At 43.7% G+C, this 6,621-nt stretch overlaps 1 protein-coding gene across 5 annotated transcripts in view; it reads right to left on the reverse strand.

The window, feature by feature from the left end:
- IBTK (inhibitor of Bruton tyrosine kinase) overlaps positions 1-6,240 on the reverse strand; it is a 97,300-nt gene extending 91,060 nt beyond the window's left edge. For all 5 annotated transcript variants that reach the window (XM_073336541.2, XM_073336543.2, XM_073336540.2 and 2 more), the window contains exon 1: positions 6,025-6,240. The gene's annotated coding sequence lies outside the window, so the exon portion shown is untranslated. The remainder of the gene's footprint in view (positions 1-6,024) is intronic.
- Positions 6,241-6,621: the final 381 nt, after the last annotated feature.

The following is a 6,621-nucleotide window of genomic DNA, read 5'->3' on the forward strand; positions in this document are numbered from 1 at the left end:
ACACCTCTTCCGGCATTTTATGAGGCACAAGGTCGTATATATCTCCAAGGCAAATATTAATAGATCAATTAAAGCACACAGTCATATTATTATAGCGCTCAAAAACAGGTTAGCAATTCTATTTAAATTTTTTTTTTAAGAAACATAACAGGTCCCCAAGCCAAAAAGTTTATAAATTAAGGCCCCAATACAGCAACTGATCCTCATGTCTATGTGAAACGCTGTTGACTTCAATGGGGCTCTGCACAGATGCAGGAGTCTACCCACATAGATTCCCAATGAAAGGGATCAGAATCTAACAGAGAGGGCAGGGAAGTAGCACAAGCGTGTGGTGTTGTTTTGTAATTCTGTTTTTGTATGGTGCATAAGCCATGGTCTATTTCTCTTTCTGTCCAATGACCTCTGCCTATATTTCTCTTTTGGTAATTATTAACCCTTATTTTAATTTGTGTTATAACACTAGCCTTTTTTCTTTTTTAAACCTGTAATTATTGAGCTTTTTATTCTTTCAATAAGAACTAAAACTCCATGCCTTTTAAAAAAAAATTTTGTTGTTACAAAAGGCCTAGAATGTCAGTGTTAACTCTTTTTGAAGAGCAACTTCCAATTTTAACATACTCTTTCATTACAGAAAATGGTTTGCAGCAAAGAGAGGAGGAATTAAAAAGAACGGAGTAGCAAGAGTATCATGAAGATGTTTATGTTTGATCGTTCATTTTGCGGCAGGATTGTTTCTAAATCCTTACCCACAACAAAGACTCTTAGGACTTGTCATCACATACAGCACTACTGCCGTGCAGCTGTAGCACTTTAGTGAAAATGTTCCTACACTTCTCCCAACAGTGTAGTTAATCCACCTCCCCAGGAGGCAGTAGCTATGTCAGTGGGAGCAGCTCTCCTATCAACACAGCACTGCTTACGGGGAGGTGTGTGTGTGTATAGAATGTCAGTATAACTATGTTACTCAGGGATGTAGACGGTTCACACCCTGAGTGACATCGTTATATTGCATGGGTTGGTAGCGTAGACCTGGCCTTAAATATGACCGGCTTTCTCCAGGAGCACAAATCCTCTCACTAGACTCCTCAGCAGCCCACGTGAAGAAGAGAGATCTTCCAACTATTGCCCCTCAAGAGTTGCCTATTGGCAACAAGCACATGGGACTATTTCAAAGCCTTGTGAATCAGGGAGCACATAAGCACCCTCATTCACCATCTTACATCAGACACCCTAATGGGTGCGCATTCTCCCAACCTCAGTTTCTTCTCCTGAACTGCAGAGTTCTGTATGTCATCCGAACTTTTTGGGCAGAGGAAAAGATGACTAAAATTGCTGGAGTTGCAGCCAACAATTGACTCAGTTCTTTATTAACACCCCACGTAGAAAGTCCGGTCCATTTGTCTGTCACTTCTCAAAGTAGGTAACAGGGAGACTGCTCAAGAGAGCAAAGTTATGTATGTGTTTGCAAGATCAAGGCCATGGTTATCACTATTCAGAATTTTTTCCTTTTCTCTCTCTTTACTATCTTTACATATTAAAAAGGCAATTTTTCACCACAAAAAGCTCTAATAAAGGTCAAATATAATCTTTTCTGATCTAGAAGATTTTATCAATAAATTAAATCTTGTGTAACAATTTAATGTAAATTTAAAGCAGCCTTTAAGCAATTTAACCCCAAAAGGTATTCACAAAATTCATCTATATTAATATGCAGCGTAAAGAATCTGTGACAAGGAAAAGGGGTGGCTGCATGTGCAGGAGAGAGTGGGGTAGGGACTGATGGGATAAATTAAACAGAATATGATATTAAGAGAGAAAGATTTGAGGGGAGATTAGGAAAAGAAAGACAGAAAGTTAGGGAGAACATAGAGAACACAATGCAGAGTATGAAGGAGAGAGGTAAGTAGGTGAAGAGAAAAACAAATACCGGAAATCACTCAAGAAAAGTAAGGACCATGTGAAGCATAGCAAGAAAGCACATCAAAACCATGAGATCGGGGTTTTATTATAGTGTATTAATCAGAAAAGTGACTGACAATATTACATATATCACCAAACTTTTATGCTCTTGAATTGCAGGGAGATGGTTTGGGGAGTACTCTAGCACAATTATTTAAGCACTTCCTAGCTAGGGTGAAAACTAACACAGCAATGAGCACTATATGTTTAAAAAAACAAAAAAGAGAGATTAGCTAGACAACTTAGTTCTTGGGGTAGCAGTGTCAGGTAAATATTTCAAGTCCTGTTTTATATTAGGCACAAGTTACAGTATCATTTATGATCTGCAGGGTATCTAACAAGACACAGTACATAGATGAAACATTACAAACAATATTTCAATGAATGCACTAAAATTCTTGAACAGAAAATGAGGTTTGAAGCTCTGTTTGCAGTATCGTTGTAGCTCTGTTGTTCACAGAATATTACAGAGACAAGGTGGGTGAGGTAATAGCTTTTATTGGACCAACTTCTGTTGGTGAAATAGACAAGCACTGAAGTTTACAAAGCACTCTTCTTCAGGTCTGATATTTAAGATGACTTTCAGAACTAATCTAAGAGCTGTCATGATTAGAGAAAATATGAATAGCTTACATGTAGATAAACAGTATCTCTTCAAATTCTTCCTGTTCATGCAAAGTGTTGAAAAGTCATTTATAATTTAACATTAGAGAAGGAAGAAAAAGTTGAAGCAATTTGGATAGAGAGCACACCTGTTATAATTTGGAAGATGGCAGAAACATTTTTAGTATACTAAAGATTAAGATCATTGCACTTTGGGCTAGACACCAATGAAACATGTATTACATTCATTCACTCTGGCATCTAATTATTCTGTAGTTTAATTTTTCTCCCTATTTTGGCAAACACTGGGAGTGCTGTAGAGGCAGAACACCTAGCTCCAAGGAAAGGAACAGCAGCATGTTGCTCTTCTCCTTGATAGCCTCTGCAATGTTCCAAATCCCTACCAACCTAAGGAAAAAGGGATCAAGACCCAAACCTAAAACTCATTCTTCACGGCTCCAGACGCCCATAAATTTGCTTTTAAGAGTCTTAGACTTCTAAAATTCTATTATTATTATTATTATTTAATTTAGCTAGGTTTTAGTTCTCAAAACATTTTCTAGTATTTCACTATAATTGTAAACTCTTTCCAAAGTAATCATTATTCCAGTGAATAATTCAAGGTCAAATAAAGTGATTTCAGAATGTATACAACACATACCTTGATACTATCTGGTCCAAAGTAAAGGTCTTAATGTTTAGCCCATTTTTAATGTTAAAAAGTGTTTGCATAATCTTTAAAATTGTCTTCCATACAATAGTAGTATGATCACCATCAAAACTGCTTCATTACACAGAAGCATTGTCCTTCCGGTCTCTTTAGGGTGGTATAAGTGGTTGTTCAAACAACATCAGGTAACAAACATTACACATGTAGCAATTGAAACTTCCTCAAAAAACTACACCAAATCTGGAAAAAAATTAGAGAGCCCATTTGTAAGTGACCAGAGTCACAAACAGGCATAAAATAAATAAATAAATCACAGTGCATATCCTGACATTACATTAGAACATTTTTTAATCATGATGTAGAGGTGTTCTAACTCAAAGCTATCACATACAAATAAATCATAACCCAAAACACCAGGATAACATGCTGCAATTATTTTTTGGCACCATGCAACTCATTTGACATAACTTCTCCTTTCTCTGCCTTTACTGCTGCAGAAGGGAGGGAGATGGAGGAAAGGAATCCCAGCAGCTCTAGCCCACTTGTTCAATGTTCATTAGTCACGATGTTAATCTCATCACTGTTAATGAATACCATAAAGAGAAAGGTCTGTACTTAATTCATAACAAAATAAAACATCAAAATGGAGCACAATTAATTAACCAGCTTTACTAAAGTATCTTGAAATGACTCCATTTTACACAAATTGAACCCATTTGTCAGAACTAATGAAATACAGATGTTGAAGCCTTTTAAATATAAAAAGGAATGTTGCATGTGGTACATTTGGAAATGGTCAAAATTATTCAGACTTAATATTGTGTATTCAAACACATACAGGCATGCATGCATGCACGCACACACACACACACACACACTACAGCTCCCCCCACTCATTTACTGGAATCATATGCTGGATCCTTGATTAAGCTCTATGTGTCAAACAATGTTCACACCTTATAATATATTCTGGTGAACCAACAATACCTTTTTCAACATTTCACTGAATTTAAAATTATTTGGTGGATTTACCACTTAAAGTGTGAATTTCATAAATAAATTCAGTACACGCTGCCAAATATCTATTAGGAAACTTTTATCTGAAATGCGTTATTATTTAAAAGGTGGGTGGTTTGTATCATAAATAATCTGGAAGATGGTGTGGATTGCACCCTCAGCAAGTTTGCAGATGACACTAAACTGGGAGGAGAAGCAGATACGCTGGAGGGTAGGGATAGGATACAGAGGGCCTAGACAAATTAGAGGATTGGGCCAAAAGAAATCTGATGAGGTTCAACAAGGACAAGTGCAGAGTCCTGCACTTAGGACGGAAGAATCCCATGCACCACTACAAACTAGGGACCGAATGGCTCGGCAGCAGTTCTGCTGAAAAGGACCTAGGGGTTACAGTGGACAAGAAGCTGGATATGAGTCAACAGTGTGCCCTTGTTGCCAAGAAGGCTAACGGCATTTTGGGATGTATAAGTAGGGGCATTGCCAGCAGATCGAGGGACGTGATCGTTCCCCTCTATTCGACATTGGTGAGGCCTCATCTGGAGTACTGTGTCCAGTTTTGGGCGCCACACTACAAGAAGGATGTGGAAAAATGGGAAAACGTCCAGCAGAGGGCAACAAAAATGATTAGGGGTCTGGAACACATGACTTATAAGGAGAGGCTGACGGAACTGGGATTGTTTAGTCTGCGGAAGAGAAGAATGAGGGGGGATTTGATAGCTGCTTTCAACTTCCTGAAAGGGGGTTCCAAAGAGGATGGCTCTAGACCATTCTCAGTGGGAGCAGATGACAGAACGAGGAGTAATGGTCTCAAGTTGCAGTTGGGGAGGTTTAGGTTGGATATTAGGAAAAACTTTTTCACTAGGAGGGTGGTGAAACACTGGAATGCGTTACCTAGGGAGGTGGTGGAATCTCCTTCCTTAGAAGTTTTTAAGGTCAGGCTTGACAAAGCCCTGGCTGGGATGATTTAGTTGGGGATTGGTCGTGCTTTGAGCAGGGGGTTGGACTAGATGGCCTCCAGAGGTCCCTTCCAACCCTGATATTCTATGATTCTATAAGACAGGCAGCAGCCAATCTCCTCAGTGGAAAGAGGAGTGAGACCAAACTAAAGAAAAGGTGGTGGAGCACCAAGAAAACCCAGAAAGGTCTCTGGTTTTTCGAACTCTATTAAAAAGTTTCATCACTTTGGTACTTCTCCAAGAATGTTTCTGTACACCGGGTTTGAAGCCTACATCACTGGAGGCCACTGCCAAAAGGTCTAGAATAAATAACCTGAGAGCCCACGAAAGGAAGAGGACTTTCGAGGCTGTCTGTCTGGATAAGGACAGCTGCCCAGATCCTTCCTGTGGTCCCTTTAAGGCGTTTCAAAGCGTCAGTGCCAGGCAGGGGTCTGTGTCTGGGACACGGTGCACACACCTCCCCACTCAGGCTCCTATGGCGAGGGGGCTGCCAGGGGAGGGCTCGGACTGAGCTACCGCCAGCCTCAGCGCCGCTCTCCTCCGCCAGCTGTGCGGCGGCCCCGCCCCTCCCTGAGCCTGTCTGTCCATCTTCCCCCCGCCAGCGACTCTGTCCCCGAGTCTCGCCCCCTCACACCCGCCTATGACTCTGCCTCCTGGGAGAGTTCACGCCCCTTTCCCCCTCGGGCCCCTTGTCCGCCTCCAGGCCAGCTCCCGCCTGTCTCTCCCGCTCTGTCTCTCGCCTTGGTCTCCGTCCCCCCGCCCCGGGAACCGGTCCCCGCCGCCCGCCCGACACGTCGGCAGGACTCTGCGCCTCCTCACCAGTCGCTAGATGAAAGGGCTCGGACAGGGTCGGCGGGACGCGCGCTGCGCGGCGCGGGGACTCATCCTCAGTGCCTCCCACTCAGGGCCAGGCTGCCAGAGGGCTCAGACCGCCCGAGCGGAGCAGAGCGGCGGCAGCCACGGCTACAGCCCAGGGCCGAGGGGCAGGAGAGGGAACGGCTGCTGAGTGCCCACATCGAAACAAGAGCTCACGGGATTGGCGGGAGCGCTGTGTATCCCGCACGCCTATTGGCTGACGGTAGCCACCGCTCCGGCCAGCGCCTTCGGGCAGGGAGCCAGGTGTGACTGGCACGCGGGGTCAGAGGGCGGGCCCCGCTGACGGGGCTAGGTGCGCGTGGCGGGGCGTGGCTGGGCGAGGCTGGGCTGGGCGCGCGTGTGTGGCGGCGGTGCAGAGCCCGGCATCGAGGGCAGCGCGCTTTCCCCTCCCTTGTCCCGCACAGGGACGGTTCATTGCGGCAGGGGTCATGAGCACGGGCAGGACATTTCTAGGGACGGGGAGATGCCACCCCGCTCCCGGGAGAGCCTGCTTTAATGTGAGGGGGGAGAAGCAGCCTCAAAGATCCAGAATCACGAGTC

This window comes from Lepidochelys kempii, chromosome 3 (genome assembly GCF_965140285.1).
Source record: "Lepidochelys kempii isolate rLepKem1 chromosome 3, rLepKem1.hap1, whole genome shotgun sequence".
Lineage (NCBI taxonomy): Eukaryota > Metazoa > Chordata > Testudines > Cheloniidae > Lepidochelys > Lepidochelys kempii.